The sequence below is a fragment of the Sus scrofa genome, chromosome 11 (assembly GCF_054392235.1).
Source record: "Sus scrofa isolate SSC_HxYL_T2T_F1_AM1 chromosome 11, Sscrofa_HxYL_maternal_Yorkshire_Landrace_v2.0, whole genome shotgun sequence".
Taxonomy (NCBI): Eukaryota; Metazoa; Chordata; class Mammalia; order Artiodactyla; family Suidae; genus Sus; species Sus scrofa.
Genome location: NC_139393.1, coordinates 1,538,532 through 1,555,334, shown reverse-complemented (window position 1 = coordinate 1,555,334; position 16,803 = coordinate 1,538,532). Strand labels below are relative to the sequence as shown.

At 50.3% G+C, this 16,803-nt stretch overlaps 1 protein-coding gene and 1 long non-coding RNA gene across 7 annotated transcripts in view; one reads left to right on the top strand and one right to left on the bottom strand.

Moving 5' to 3' along the window:
- The window catches only part of CRYL1 (crystallin lambda 1), an 80,661-nt gene that overhangs the window by 20,301 nt on the left and 43,557 nt on the right, over positions 1–16,803 (top strand).
- On the bottom strand, positions 1,293–3,997 carry LOC146398454 (uncharacterized). The gene is made up of 2 exons (XR_014818928.1): positions 3,731–3,997; positions 1,293–3,684 (listed from the first exon to the last, which is right to left on the bottom strand). It is a non-coding gene; the product is annotated as an uncharacterized LOC146398454 (long non-coding RNA).

The following is a 16,803-nucleotide window of genomic DNA, read 5'->3' as shown; positions in this document are numbered from 1 at the left end:
TTGCAGACACAGTTCGGGTCTGGTGTGGCTGTGGCTGTGGTGTAGGCCAGTAGCAATAGCTCAGATTTGACCCCTAGCCTGGGAACTTCCATATGCCGCGGGTGCAGCCCTAGAAAAAAAAGACAGAAAATAAAAATTAAAAAAAAAAAAAAAACAAAAAAACAGATGTACAAGCCATTCTGCACTGGACTGAATTTGGCCTGGTCACAGTCTGCTGATCCTTAGCTGTGCGCCCTGCGCTGAATTTGGCCTGGTCATAGGCTGCTGATCCGGCTCCAAGCGGAAGTGCTTTCTTTCCCCGCCGCTCTGCCCTCACTCCGCACGGAGAGACTCACCAGTCAGCCTGGCTAGAGGTGCTGAAGGCCTTTCCGGCCTTTTCTGGGGCTGTGTCTCTTCTCTGTGATTTCCAGTTAGAGGCTCTGCTGGGGCCTGTTTCAGGCGCCCGGCATCGCCTGCGCCCCCTAGTGTCTGCAGGCGGCCCTGCAGGCTCCCTTGCATCCAATAAGCGGCACTGAACCGCCTGTGTTCTCAGGGAAGGCAGAGACCAGTCCCTGCCAGCCCCCTGTGGACACACAGCACGGGGGAGGCTGTGGTGGGCTTCTCTCTGCACCCTGAGCTGTGCCGGCTCGGGGACAGCTCTCCAGACGCAAGCGTTCTTGGCTCCGTGCTCCGTGGTGCTGCCACTTCCTGATGGCTTCTGGGTGCTCACAAAGGCTTTCCGGCTGCGAGCCGCTGCTTCAGTTTTGTCTCTTGGGCCTCCTAGTCCCCCATCCTGATGATGTCACTAAGCTTCACACCCACACAGCCGAGTCTGGACACCCGGGCGTCCTGTGCCCCGGCCCCACGTCGCTCTCCTGCTCCTTCTCTGCGAGGCTCCTGCACTGGGGGGTTCAGACAATCTAAACCAAACGCCGCTTAGAAACGCCGATCTAACTGCTGCTTCCAGTGCTTTGCTTTTATAAATGAAGTTTGGTTGATTATCTCTGGGTATCATGCTGCCATGTTTTGGGTTACGTTTTTAAAGGCTGGATCATTGAAAGTGGCCCTTGTGGCTTCTGGTTGGCCCTGTAAACGCCCTGCACCCTTGTAAGAGGAGCCCATTAAGACAGCTGGATTTCAGGCTCACCAGTGTTAGGTATACTGACCTTTCGGATGCTTATAGAACTGATAAATGAAAACATTTCATTATCCCAACTTGTAACAACAAACATGTCATCGTTCCAACACTGACTTTTTTTTTCTTTTTGTCTCTTTTTTTAAGGCCACACCCAGGGCATATGGAGGCTCCCAGGCTAGGGGTCTAATCAGAGCCTCAGCTGCCGGCCCGTGCCACAGCCACAGCAACGCCAGGTCCAAGCCGAGTCTGTGACCTACAGCACAGCTCACGGCAACACCAGCTCCCTAACTCACTGAGCGAGGCCAGGGATCAAACCCACAACCTCGTGGTTCCTTGTCGGATTCGTTTCCGCTGCACCACGCCCAGGAATTCCCCAAGACTGACATTCTTAATTTGGTTCTAAAATTACTGCGAAACTAAATGAGTGACCTTACTACCCCCTGAACTTAAAAGAAGGAGAAGCTCAGGGAGTTCCCTGCTGGTCTAGTGGTTAAGACTCACTGCTTTCACCGCCGAAGCCTGGTTCAATCCCTGGCCTGGGAACTGAGACCACACATCAAGCTGCCGCACACCTCACACCTCAGCCGCAACAAAAAGCAAGCCCAGCTCGGATCTCTGTTTAGAAGAGCACTGCGGGGCTCTTTCAGAAAGACGGGATGACGGCACTATAACAAACAGGGGAGCTGACGTAATACTGTCTATATATGATGTAAATATGACTATGTATGTGTCTCAACCTCATTTCTATAGGTAGAAACTTAACTGTCCCCGGGCCGTAGAAGCTGTACGTTGTTAAGTTAATGCCCAAAGTCAAAGCAAGCGTCTGATGTAAACACTTCACTTTGGTTTGTTTTTTGGGGCCGCACCCACAGCATATGCAGGGTCCCACGCGGGGGGTCAAATCGGAGCGGTAGCTGCCGGCCTGCACCAGGGCCACACCAGATCCGAGCTGCGCCTGCGGCCTACAGCCCAGCTCAGGGCAGCGCCAGACCCTTAGCCCACGGAGCGAGGCCAGGGATGGAACCTGCGTCCTCACGGCTGCGGGTCAGACCGTTTCTGCTGCGCCACGATGGGAACTCGTGATGCAGACGTTTTCATGTAAGAAATCTGCTGGATGGAGGGTATACACACCCACGGAGGAGGTGTCTGGCTTTACTGCTCGGCCGAAAGCATGACAGGCCACTTGAAGGGGCCTCGGCTGCGCATCCGACGCTTGGGACACGGCGCCACCCGTCGGGTCATCCCTTCGGCCTCTGGTTCCTTCCCCCTTCCTGCTGGGGGTGGCGGGCGGCTGCTGTGTCTGGGGACCGCTGTGTGAGCCCGTCCCAGGGGCCTGCCTTCTTAGGACTGCGCCCTCAGGCGTGGGCGGCCTCTGTCTGGGAATCTGACAGCAGTGAAAACCCAGGAACACCAGGGGCGAAACGCCAAAGCCCCTGCTTGTCGGCGGGGCTGGCAGCGGCGGCGGCGGCGGCAGTGGCATCACAGGGGCCCCGGGCGCCTGCTGGTTTCCCAGCTCTCGGCTCCTGCTACCCACCTGGTGGCACAGGTGCCCGGGGTCAGACCGGCCTCCTCTGAGCTGCCCAATGTTTATTTTTATTTGAAAGTCAGTATTCAAAGACTTGTCCCCCGTGCATCTGTCTGAACTACTGGGGCAAAGAAGGAAAAGGTTCTTTCCAGTCGGTGACTGTCCCCTGTCAGGAGGTGGGCTGTGCTGCGTCAGGCCCCCTGCGGGGCGGGGGCGTCTCTCAGGAGGCTGGGCACCCGAGTAGCTGTTCCTGTGTCTTGGCTGAGGTTCCCCTGACGGATGCTGTGTGTTGTGACTGGGGGGGCACCTGGCTGAGGCGGGGGCCTTCCTGGAGGAGGCGCCATCCCTCTGAGAATGGTCCCTGAGCCTGCCCTTTCAGCTGCTCTTCCTGCTGTCAGTGTGGGACAGGGACAGGGACAGGTCCCAGGGCCTTCTACACTTTTCTGCTTTGCTTCAAATGAGCAGCTCCCTGTTTTATCACATGACTTGGGGGGGGGCTCTTCCCTCTGAGGAGGCCCCCCCAACGGAGTGTCCCCTGTGTACCGGGTCGGGGGGGGGGAGAGGGGGAAGGGGAGGCACGTGGCTGTGAGGAGCTGGGGAAGACGGAGCCGTCACTTATATGAGTGGACGTCCATGCAATAATTATGCAATAAAGCTCACTGTTAGTATAATAAAAATGGCAAAAGTTACAGATAAGGAGAGGACTCGAAAGGCAGCAAGAGAGAAAAACAAAGACTTATAAGGGAACCTCCGTAAGGCCACCAGCTGATCTCTGTACAGAAGCACTAGAGGCCAGGAGAAAGTGGCAAGATGCATTCAAAGTTCTGCAAGGGAAAAATGTGCAACCTAGAATACCCCACCCAGAGAGAATATTTTACAGCAGGAGAAATAACAAGAATTTCTCAAACAAAAATTAAAAGAATACAGCAATAATAAACCCATTCTATCTTTTTTTTTTTTTGGTCTTTTGTCTTTTTGGGTCACACTCGCGGCATATGGAGGTTCCCAGGCTAGGGGTCGAATTGGAGCTGTATCCATCAGCCTACACCACAGCCACAGCAACATGGGATCTGGGCCGCATCTGTGACCTACACCACAGCTCACAGCAACACTGGATCCCTAACCCCACTGAGCAAGGCCAGGGATTGAACCCACAATGTCATGGTTCCCAGTCAGATTCGTTTCCTCTGTGCCATGATGGGAACGCCAATAATAAACCCATTCTAAAAGAAATATTGAAAGGCCTCTAAATAGGAAAGAAGTAAGAAGAAATAGGATAGAAGAAACCACAGTTAGAAAGTAGTCACTTAAATAAGCAAGTATATAGATGAAAAACAAGAAGGAAAAAAAAAAAACCCTATTTGTGAAAGTGACAATAAACACAAGAAACAGAAAAGGACAAACATGAAGATGAAAAAAGGATATTGAAATTATAAAATCGGGGAGTTCCTGTTGTGGCTCAGCGGTAACAAACCCAACTAACTAGTATCCAGGAGTATGTGGGTTCGATCCCTGGCCTCACTCAGTAGGTTAAGGATCTGGTGTTGCTGTGAACTGTGGTGTAGGTCACAGACACGGCTCAGATCCCGTGTTGCTGTGGCTGTGCTGTAGGCCAGCAGCTGCAGTTCTGATTTGACCCCTAGGCTGGGAGCTTCCACATGTTGCACATGCCGCCCTAAAAGGAAACAGACAAACAAAAAACCCACCAAAAAATGGCATGAATACATATTTATCAATAATTACTTTAAATGTCAGTGGACAGAATGTTCCAATCAAAATACATAAAATGGCAGACCAGACTAAAAAACAAGAGCCTACAATATGCTGCCTTTAAGAGACCCACCTTAGGGCAAAGGACACATAAAATGAAAGCGAGGAGCTCAAAAAAGATACTTCATGCAAATAGAAATGGGAGGAAAGGGGGAGATGCAATACTCATATCACACAAAACAGACTTGAAAACAAAGGCCACAAAGGAAAAAGGATGCAATTTAATGATAAAAAGATCAACTCAAGAAGAAAATATTATACTTGTCAATATATATAGCCCTAATACCGGAGCACCGAAACATACTACAAATACTAACAGACGTGAAAGGAGAAATTAATGGGGATACAACAGTAGGAGGCTTTAACACCCCACTCACATCAATGGACAGATCCTCTGACAGAAAATCAGTAAGGCAACAGAAATCCTAAATGACACAATAGAACAATCAGACGTAATTGATAGTTTCAGGACATAACAGCCAAGAAAAAAATATATATACATTCTGTTCAAGTGCACAAGGAACATTCTCTAGGATTGGCCACATACTGGGGCACAAGACTAACCTCAGCAAATTTAAGAGTATAGGAATTATTTCAAGCATCTCCTCTGACCACAATGGCTTGAAAGTAGAAATCAACCACAGGAAAAGAAATGAGAAAAAAAACTGACTACACGGAGACTAAACAACATGCTACTAAAAAACCAGTGGGTCACAAGGAAATAAAAAAGGGAATTAAAAAATTCAAGACAAATAAGAACAAAAACACAACCATTCAAAATCTATGGGATGCCACAAAAGCAGTTCTTAGAGGGACGTTCAGAGCAATACAGGACTTTCCCAAAGAAGAATCTCAAATTGACAACCTAATCTACCACCTAAAAGGATTGGGAAAGAAGAACAAACAAAACCTAGTTAGCAGAAGGAAGGAAATCATAAAGATCAGAAAAGAAATCAATAAAATAGAGATTAAAAAGACAATTTAAAAAAATCAACAAAACTAAGGGCTGGTTCTTTGAAAAGGTAAACAAAATTGGCAAACCTCTGGCCAGACTCACACAAAAGAAAGGAGAGAGAGAACGCAAATAAACAGAGTAAGAAGTAAAAAAGGAGGGATCTCAATTGATACCGCAGAAATATAAAAAACCGTAAGAGAACACTATGAACAATTATATGCCAACGTATCTGACAATCTAGAAGAAATGGACAACTTTCCAGAAACATACAGCCCACTAAAAGTGAATCAAAAAGAGATAATTTGAACAGAGCAGTCGCTAGAAATGAATTGAATATGTAATAAAAACACTCCCTACGAACAAAAGTCCAGGACCAGGGGGCTTCACAGGCGAATTCTACCAAATACACAAAGAACTTATACCCATCCTTCTTAAACTTTTCCAAAAGATTGGAGAAGACGGAACACTTCAAAAGGCATTCCATGAAGCCACCCTCACCCTAATACCAAAACCAAAGATACTGCCAAAAAGAGAATTAAAGGCCAATATCTTGATGAATATAGATGCAAAAATTCTCAATGAAAATGTAGCCAACCTAATCCAACAGCACATAAAAAATAGCATCCACCACGACCAAGTGGGGTTCATCCCGAGTTCACAAAGATGGTTCAACATAAGCAAATCAACGTCACTCACCACATTAACAAAAGCAAAGTCAAAAACCACATGATCATCTCAATAGACGTAGAAGAAGCACTTGACAAAATCCAACATCCATTTATGATAAAAACTCTTACCAAAGTGGGTATAGAGGGGACATATCTCAACATCATAAAAGCCATTTATGACAAACCCACAGCCAATATAATACTCAACAGAGAAAAGCTGAAAGCCTTCCCACTAAAATCTGGAACAAGACAAGGATGCCCACTCTCACCACTTCTATTCAACACAGCATTGGAAGTTCTAGCCACGGCAATCAGACAAACAAAAGAAATAAAAGGCATCCAAATTTGGAAGAATAGAGACAAAACTGTCATGCAGATGGCATGATACTATATATAGAAACCCTTAAGGACTCCTCACAAAAACTACTCGAACTGATCAACAAATTAAGCAAAGTAGCAGGTTACAAGATTAATATCCAAAATCGACTGCATTTTTATATACTAACAATAAAATACTAGAAAAATAATATAAAAAGCAATACCTTTAAAAACCATACTCCCCAAAATTAAATACCTAGGAATAAACCTGACCAAGGAGGTGAAAGACTTATACGCTGAGAACTATAAAACATTAATCCAGGATTCGACCCCTAGCCTGGGAACCTCCCATATGCCACGGGAGCGGCCCAAGAAATGGCAAAAAGACACACCAAAAAAATTAATCAAGGAAATTAAAGGTGATTCAATGAAGTGGAAAGATACCCCATGCTCCTGGATTGGGAGAATTAATTTTTGGTTTTTTTGGTCTTCTTAGGGCCACACTTGTGTCATATGAAGGTTCCCAGGATAGGAGTCCAGTCAGAGTTACAGCTGCCAGCCACAGCCACAGCCACAGCAATGTGGGATCCGAGCTGCATCTGTGACCTACACCACAGCTCATGGCAATGCCAGATCCTTAACCCGCTGAGTGAGGCCAGGGATCAAACCCGCATGCTTATGGATGCTAGTCAGGTTCGTTAACCCCTGAGCTATGAGGGGAACTCTGAATTAATATTGCTAAAATGGCTATACTACCCAAAGCAATCTACAGATTTAAAGCAATCCCTATCAAATTACCCATGACATTTTTCACAGAACTAGAACAAACAATCCCAAAATTTATATGGAACCACAAAAGACCCAGAACTGCCAAAGCAATCCTCAGGGGAAAAAATGAAGGATGAGGCATAACTCTCCCAGACTTCAGACAATATTATAAAGCTACAGTCCCCAAGACAGTGTGGTGCTGGTAGAAAAACAAATGTAGGGACCAATGTCACAGAATACAGAGCCCAGAAATCAACCCAGACACCCATGGTCAACTAATTTTTGACAAAGGAGACAGGAATAGAAAATGGGAAAAAGACAGGCTCTTCAGCAAGTGGTGCTGGGAAAACTGGACAGCTGCCAAGTAAATCAGTGAAATTAGAACACACCCTCACACCCTCAAAAATAAACTCAACATGGCTTAAAGATTTAAATATAAGACATGGCACCACAAAACTCCTAGAAGAGAACATAGGCAAAACATTCTCTAACATCGACCATACAAATGCTTTTTCTTTTTTTTTTCCCCAGGGCTGCACCCACAGCATATGGAAAGTCCCAGGTTAGGGGTCGAATCAGAGCTATAGCGGCTGGCCTACATCACAGCCACGGCCACACCAGATCCGAGCCACGTCTGTGACCTACACCACAGCCCATGGCAATGCTGGATCCCTGACCCACTGAGCGAGGCCAGGAATCTAACCTGCATCCTCACGGATACCAGTCAAATGAGTTCCCGTTGTGCCGCAACGGGAACGCCCATACCAATATTTTCTTAGGTCAGTCTACCAAGGCCAGAGAAGGAAAAAAATAAACCGACGGGACCTAATGAAACTCACAAGTAAGGAGGTTCCTCAGAAAACTAAATATGGAATTACCAGGTGGAGCCAGCAATCCCACACCTGAGCATTTATCTAGAGAAAACTATAATTCAACAAGATACTTGCACCCCTATGTTCACTGCAGCACTATTCACAATAGCCGAGACACAGAAGCAACCTAAATGTCCGTGACAGACGAACAGATTAAGAAGGTGTGGGACAAATATACAATGGAATACTACTCATCCTTGAAAAAGAATGAAATAATGCCATTTGCAGCAACATGGATGCAACTAGAGATTCTTACACTAAGTGAAGTCAGAAAGAGAAAGACAAATACCATATGATACCATTTATATGTGGAATCTAAAATATGGCACAAACAAACCTATCTGCAAAACAGAAAACAGACTCACAGACATAGAGAACAGACTTGCGGTTGCCAGGGCGGGGTGGGGAGGGAATGGGATGGACTGGGAGTTTTGGTTAGTAGATGCAAACTATTACATTTAGACTGGATGGGCAATGAGGCCCTACTGTGCAGCACAAGGAACTGTATCCAGTCTCTTGGGATAAACCATGATGGAAGATAATATGAGAAAAGGAATACAGATATATATATATATATATATATATATATATATATATATATATCTGTATATATGCATGACTGGGTCACTTTGCTGTACAGCAGAAACTGGCACATTACAAATCAACTATGGGTGAAAAAGAGACCAAGAAAAGGTCACTGGTCACTGTTATGGCTGAAAGTACAAGAAAGTATGACACATCTACTGTCACGCACTTAGAACTCTGCACTTCAACAGAGCGACTCTAGCGGCTGTCTTTGCGATCTCACTGCTGCTCTTTGAGGAATTGGGGACCACAAACCTACCCTTTTCCAGTTAGTAACTGTCTGCTCTCTCCCTAACCCCTAAGCAGGGAATCCCCTTCCTTAGAGATTGAGGTGGAAACGGATGCCTTCTGTTAATATCGTTGACGTTACAAGGGAATTACCCTGTTTTTTATTTATTTATTTAATTAACTGGATATGTTTTGGGTACTTTCCAAAGACATTATTTCTGAAATGTTAGAATAGGTGAGGGTTATTGTTAAAAAAAAGAGAGAAGTGAAAAATGAGTTATCTTGAGTCCTCCTACCCTCACAAATCACGTGCTTTGGTTTTCTTTGGATCCTTATAGAATTTTATGTGAAATTTATAGTTTCTCCACCCCACCCAAGCTGAAGGTCTTGTGTGTTGTATTCGAGCTTCTGTAATAGAGACCATGATATTGTGACATCCAAGAGGTGGGCTGTGTGGGCCACACAGTTTAAGGAAATAACTAGGGACACAGCCCCTGTGGGAGCTCTCCTGTGCCCAGTGAAACCAGAGTTGGAATTTCTGTCTTCTGCGTCTTTCGCGTTCACTGCACGTGTGTGTCCTGCACACTGTGTAGCTCTGTGCTGTATGGTTTTCTGAGCTCTAGTTAAATGCTCTCCTACTGCGGGATGCCACCCGTTCTGATGCACGTACCTGTGGTCCACCCACTTCTGCCACCTGCCCTGGATATAAACAGTCCTCGGTTCATGCCTTCGTGCCCTGGTGCCGGATGTAAGACGTGTGTACAACACCGATCTGCAGAGGACGCTGCCCTGAACGTCCTTGCATGTCTTTCTTACACTCATGAGCGTGACTAGGGTGAGTGATCAGCGGACCTTCTGTCCTGCAGGCAGGTGGAGCATCAGCCACCCCCACATGCGCACACGCACTCACGGGCCTTTAAGCGCCAGTCTGGCGCATGCGCAGCGTCCTAGTCCGTCTTCCCCGTCGCGTGAGGCTGGACGGCAGAGCTGCTTTCCCACCCCTGCCCGCTTCCTTGATTTGGGGGGGAACTTGTATTCTCTGCCCGTAAACATTTTTTCTTTATTGACTTGCAGCAATTATTTCAACATTTTTACAAAATCGCTTACCATTTAATCAGTTTGCAGGGTGGCTTGCTTTATGATGTCTATGAAGATACTTTAAAAAAGTTTTTCAAGACAAACATACCAGGCTTGTCCTTTACACCTCATGCTTTTTAAGTCTTAAGAATTTCTCCTTCCGTTTGTAGGTCGGGCATCTGGAGGGCTCCCTGCGGGGAGGCACGCGGTGTCCTCGCGGTCCGCGTTCCTAAGGGCTCCACAGGTCCCTGCCAGGCCTTGGCTGAGCACAGGATGGGCGCTGTGCCCCGCCCCCCACCTCGAGGCTGCAGTGCAGTCACTGCCGCCTCCGGCTCTGGCTCCAGCGGAGACACCGCCGTCTCTGCTGAGATCCAGCGGCGAGGCTCTCCACCGCTGCTCGTGACTCTTCCTTTTATGAGGCAGCAGCGAAGCCTGAGCTCCGGATTTCCTCCTGAGGGGCCCCGGGAGCCTGTCCTCTAAGTCCAACCTCGGGAAACCTCTGCCAGCCCTCTGTTTGGCCTGCTGCTTAAATAACTCTGCCTTCGCCTCTGTGATGTCCAGAGGTACACGGAGGTCAAGGGATCCACCCAGGACCAGCAGCAGGTCAGGGGGAGAGGGTACAGGTTGCTGTTTGTCTCTAAGCCACTTCCTGCTGTGAAACGGTGCTGACCCGGTCTTCAGGCCCCTGGTGGATGTGGTTTGTGAAGAGCTGGGATGTTTAAAAGTCTAATGTCCGTTAAGATGTAGATACTGCCCAGCCTTAAAATGTCTGTAAAAGTCTGCTGGATAAATTAGTCTGCTCCTCTGCATAAACTATGTCAGAAAAAGGTCACATCGAATGTGAAGGAAACACTAAATCTTTTTAGCTGACTGGAGGACTCCCAGCAAGGGATGCTGCGTCAGAAGCATGGTGCAGGCTGCTTTGTAAACCATGAAGCAGTTTTCTTTCAAGGCCGCAGTGAAGGTATCAGTGTAGGACCTTTTGTCCTGAAGAAGAGTTTTTACGTTCTTGAAGGTTGTAAAGTCTGAGGAGTTCCCGTCATGGCACAGTGGTTAACGCATCCGACTAGGAACCATGAGGTTGCAGGTTCGATCCCTGCCCTTGCTCAGTGGGTTAAGGATCCGGCGTTGCCGTGAGCTGTGGTGTAGGTCAGAGACGCGACTCGGATCTTGCGTTGCTGTGGCTCTGGCGTAGGCAGCTACAGCTCCGATTAGACACCTAGCTTTGGAACCTCCATGTACTGCGGGAGCGGCCCCAGAAAAGGCAAAAAAAAGTCTTTCCGAAGCATAAAATGGAATCTAACAAACCTATATCCAATTAAAACGCTCTGGAGGCAGACACAGCGAACAGAACCAGACAGCACATTGCAGGTGGGAAGAACATTTACAGAAGAAGTAAAACCATGTTTTAGAAAGGCGAATATACAAATAAGTGTCGCAAATCTAAAATGATCTAAGAAACTCGTGTTAAAACGGACGAATGTTATGAATTGCTGCATCACACACATAAATATATACAAAGGCAGAAAAAGAGTATGAAGATCTAAATCTTTTTCCCAGCAAACTGGAAAAAGCAAAGATGCTGAGGCAGCACCCCAAGGGCTTGTGCACTGTGGGTAGATCTGGGGGGGAAGCAGTGATTTCTGCAGCTGCCGTCACACATGACCACAGACGGGTGACTTCTCTACGGCAGGTCTATTTCTTCGTAGTTCTGGAGGCCAGGCGTCTGAGATAGAGGCTCAGGACGGGCCTTGCTCCCTGGAAGGCCCCTCTGGCTTGTGGCCAAGGCCCTCTGTCACCATGTCGCCTCCCGTGCCTCCTCTGTGTCCATGTCCAAACCTCACTCTCCTGACCGGACACTGGATTCAGGGCTCATTCTACTCCACGTTCACAAAGGCCCTATTTCCAAATAAGGTCACACCCCCAGGAACCAGGGGAAGGACTTCAGCACATCTTTGGGGGGACACGCTTCGACCTACAGCACCCCATGTGCTGTAGTCCACAACACGCCACCTGCTCCCTAGGAGGCTGCCGTCTGCAGCACAGTCTACAGCCAGGGCTGTGTGACAACAGAAAGCTGGAAACACGCCTCCGTGGAGGTGGAGCAAACCACAGGAGGTCTCCAGAAGGACTGAACGGCTTTCAAGAGCGAGGCCGGCGCAGCGGGTCTCCCCCATTGACACTCTGCCCTGCTGCCTCGTTTTTCACAAATTAGGAGAAACTTTTAAAAACAGAAAAATGTGGAAAAGAACGGGACGTCCATTCGCCCCCCACCTTAAAGTGGCAAACGCCCAGCACCGTGTTCCTTGCTCGTGAATCTTCCCTTTATTTCTCTGCAACAAAACATTGTAAATACAACCGAAGTTCCCTCCAAGCTCTGATCCGACTCTCTTCCTCCGTCCTGCACGGCAGTCTTACCGCGACTGGGCGGGGATCCTTCTGCCCAGACTTCGGTCCTGTTAGCACGTATCTCTGACAGCCAGAAGCAAGTTTCGTGCACTCTGAAATTTTGTTTAAATGCTGTGCAATTTGCATAATCTGTATATTCACATATCTAGAAATGTATTTTTACTTTTTTGTCTTTTCAGGGCCACACTCACGGCATATGGAGGTTCCCAGGCTAGGGGTCGAATCCGAGCTGTAGCCGCTGGCCTACAGCACAGCCACAGCAACTCGGGATCCAAGCCTCATCTGCAATCTACACCACAGCAAGTCCAGATCCCCAACCCACTGAGCGAGGCCAGGGATCGAACCCACATCCTCATGGATGCTAGTCAGCTTTGTTACCGCTGAGGCACGACAGAAACTCCAGAAATGTACATTTATAACTTGCCTTTTTCCGCTCAGCCTTATGCTGTCTGAGATCTAGTCTTCTTGACCCATTAACTTTTTTATTCATTTTAACTTCAGTTAACACAAATATGCTACCGTGCACACGCCCCGTTGAGGGAGGCTCGCAGCACTTTAGCCTCTTGCTCTTAGAAGCAGTGCCGTGTGCAGCCTTCAGCGGCCTTGGGGACACAGGGGTTCTTTGAGCAGGTGCTCAGAGGCGTCTCTGGCTGTAGGACTGGTGCCTTTTCAACTTTCCCGGACGTCGCCGAATCTCATGGGTCGTGTTGCTGTGATGTGCGGAGTCGTGAGATGGACGTTTTCCAACCAACCGACGGGGCTGCATCTCCCACACCCTCTTCAGCAGGCGCTTGAGTCCCGCCGTCTGGTTCTTGACCATCTGCCACGTGAAGCCGCAGGCCGTGGTCTCGTCAGCGACCACCGGTGTCGCGTCGGCCTGTGGCTTTCCTCTGCCTTTACCACCGGTTCACACCTGCGGCCCGTTTTGCTCTTGGGCTGGCAGTCTTTCTGGGTGGATGCTTTTTTAGAGACGACCCCGCTTCCTTTCCACCGACCCTCCTCGCCAGTGGTCATGGCACTGACTTGGTCGCATGTTTTTCAGTGTTTTGGGTGGATTCAGATCCTCGGCAGCAGCCGACGCCCCGCGTCCTGCCCGGTGTCTCCCCAGCGCCTTTCCTTTCCGAGTGAGGCTGGGGCATCCCTGGAGAGAGGGGTCACTTTGGGCCCAATGTGTGGTGTCCTTGTGGCGTGAGAGGCGTGCCCAGGACACGGGGGAGCTTTGGGCGGAGGGGACGCTGTCGGTGGAAAGCCCGTTTCCTGTCCTGAGGGGTACGGGGCTGTCGCTCAGCGAAAGGACCTGGGGGGTGGTCAGCACCCCTGCCCCCAGTCTGGTGAGTACGTGGAGCCCCCCCCCCACCCCAGGAAGTCCGTGTGATCTGTGTAAACTGAACGAGCAGCTCGGAGGGGATGCCAGGCTTCCCGGGCTGTGGGCGGAAGAGCTGACATGTGTCGCTGGCATCTTTGTAACCGTCAGCCTCCCTCTGCGGCGCCCGAGGAGGACGAAGGTCTTCTTACATTTTCTTGGGTAAAACAAGGCACGAGTCTTACCTAAGCTGCTGCTACCATCACTGGAACGTTGTAGAGGCAAGCCAGTTTGTGCAGCGAGCTGACTTTTCGGGGGAAAAAACCCACAAATGCCCCGGGAAGTCCCCCAAATGCCAAGAAATGATTCTCTCTTGGAGGTGGAGCTTTGTGGGGTTCGTCTTGTTTCTCGGTCACAGCTTCTAAATTTCCAACAGCCAACAGGTATTGCTTTTGCAGTCGCAGGTTTGTGGGGGCAGCTGGGTGTGCAGCGCTCAGGACCCAGCCCTGGGGGAGGACAGACTCGGGCTGAGCCCACTTCTCTTTCTTCCCGGTTGCGTGAGCTTTGTTGAATTATCTCAGCTCTGTGAGCAAGAGACCTCATCTCTACAACGTGGGTAACACACCTAAGATGGTGATGCTGGGATTTAAAAAGGCATACTAAGCGCTGACCACGCACCAGGTGCTGGCTGGAAAGCTCAGGAAGTGCTAGTTTCTCATGCCAACGCTTTTTATATGTAAGTTCAAGTAAGGGAGCTTTCTTTGGTGGAATTTTTTTTTTTTTTTTTTGGCTTTTTAGGGCCGCAGCCTTGGCATATGGGGGTTCCCAGGCTAGGAGTCGAATCAGAACTACAGCTGCCTGGCCTACACCACAGTCTCAGCAACGCAGTATCCAAGCCGCTTCAGCGACCCACACTACAGCTCATGGCAATGCCAGATGCTTAACCCACTGAGCAAGGCCAGGGATCGAACCCGCAACCTCATGGTTCCTAGTCGGATTTGTTTCCGCTGCCCCACGACGGGAACGCCATTCGGTGGAACTTCTGATGACGAGTTTGTGTGAATGGACCTTCCCCGCACATGCGTCTGCTGCTTTAGGAAGGAGGAAACATGGGGGCCCCTCCGGACGGCGACCAGGACTGGGGAGCTGAGCAGCCTGGGGTGAGAGCCTAAGGCTCAGAGGGTAGGTAGCACAGCCGACACACAGCGCAGGGGGCGAAACTGGTGATCTCTCCCTGAAAACATGGCCCAGAGTGAAACCGCCGAGTTATTATTTTAAATGTGGGCTGCAAAATGGCTTGTGTGGGTATGGGATGGCATCCAGCTTGTGGAGCTGCCAAGAAAATATTCCCACTGGCAGGTCAATGGGAACCTCTCTCCCAGGAGGCCCAGCCAGATTCCAGAAGCCTCCCCAGGGCGGTGCTCAGACCTGTCACGGTTTAGTGTGTGGCCGTTCCAGGCAGCAGACCTCACCGTTTATCTCGCTGTGTGAGTGCTGAGCGGTGTCTACACACCCACGTACTCACAGGTCATCGTCTGCACTGCGCCTCTGCAGACTTTCCCTGGGCTCCAGGCCAGATGCCCGGGAGCCTCCGCAACACACCCTCGCACCCGACTCCTGGGCTCCCAGGCCGGCCCCACGTTCAGCACAGTGCCCAGCTCGTCTTGTTCTCTCTGCTGCTGCGTCAGGTGCCCTGCGCCTGGCCATCCTGAGCAGCACCCTGTGCCTCTGACCCTTCGGTCACTTCCTGGGCTGACCGGCTGTGAGCGGAGCTCCGCGGTCCCCAGCCGCTGTCCCTGCTTCTCTCCCATCCACCCTGAGCTCTTGGAAGGGCCGAGAACATTCCTGGAGCGGGAAGGTCTTGCTCTGGTGCAGCCCGGACAGTGCATGTGAGGCCTTCAGAGGCTCGCTTCCCTCCCTCCAGCGGAGTCGGCCCGGCCCGTCCACACGCGAGCTCCTGCTGGGGCTGATGATCTGGACGCGTCTCCACCGGCTCAGGAGCTGCTCGAGGGCAGGACGCTGCCCGCTCGCTGTGTGTGATGCCCGTGCTGGCTGGTACCCCTGCCTGCTGTCTAGAGCAAGACTGGCATCTGAACCGCCACCTCCCTCATAAGGATTAACAGAGTGTAGGACGTGCCATTTATAAAAACGGACCCCAGGAGTAAACACGAGCAGGCGGCGATAAGCCAGGTCCTGGCAGACGGCAAAGGTCCTGCGACATGGACGGAGCAGGAGGCGTTACGAAAAGACAGGGAAGGAACAGATACTGGTTTCTAAAAATTAAACCTCTGCGGTGGAAGAGGTGTCGCGAACAAACTCGCAGGTGGGAAATCATGTGCGATGCCCAAAGCCACGAAAGGCGGAGAACCCGGTGCGGAAGGGCAGTGAGCCCAGCACGAAACGGGCAGCTCACAGAGGGAAACCAGTGGGCGGTGGGCAGGCGAGCGACGGCCGACGTGTCCACGGCCGGGGTCAGGAGCACGCGTCGGAGGCGGGTGTGGCCGCCCCGGGAGGCTTGGAGGCCTCGCCTCATGGCACCCCTGTGCCCCCCTCAGTGGATCATTTCACCCCCGAACTCTTCCACACGAAACACGTGCCCTGAAAGCTGCGCAAAGACGAGCAGGGGGCGCGGATGCTGCGAGGGCCTTCTCGCCCGTGCCTTGGGGTGGCTCCGCCAGCCCTTTAATTAAGCACCTTCGGGAAGGCTGGTCTGGCCACCGGCAGTGAAGGATAACCCACTCCAGCCTCATCCGTCGGCTCCCGCGGGTCTCACGCTGCTGTGCAGAGCCGCCCCCACAGCGATGGGAGCCCTGACGGAAACCGGCCGGCGTGAGGACAGAGCGGCGGAGGGGCGGACAGGTCCCCTGGGGGGCTCGGGAGATGTTGGCAGAGAACTGCCAAAGATACGTGAAGCAGGACCCGCTTCTGTCAAGACAAAAACATCAAGGTCCTCCGTGTACGTTTCTCTAAGCTGGGAAAACCTTGTGCTGCAACAGCGACAACCGTTAGGCGGGGAGAGGCAGGTGGAGCCTTACTTTCTACTTCCGATTTTGCTCAGTGTCTGTTTCTTTTTTGCTTTTTAGGGCCACAGATGAGGCATGTGGAAGTTCCTAGGCTGGCTCCAGTCAAATCAGTGCTTTAGCTGCCAGCCACAGCCACAGCCACAGAGGATCCAAGCCACGCCTGCAGCCTACAGCACAGCCACAGT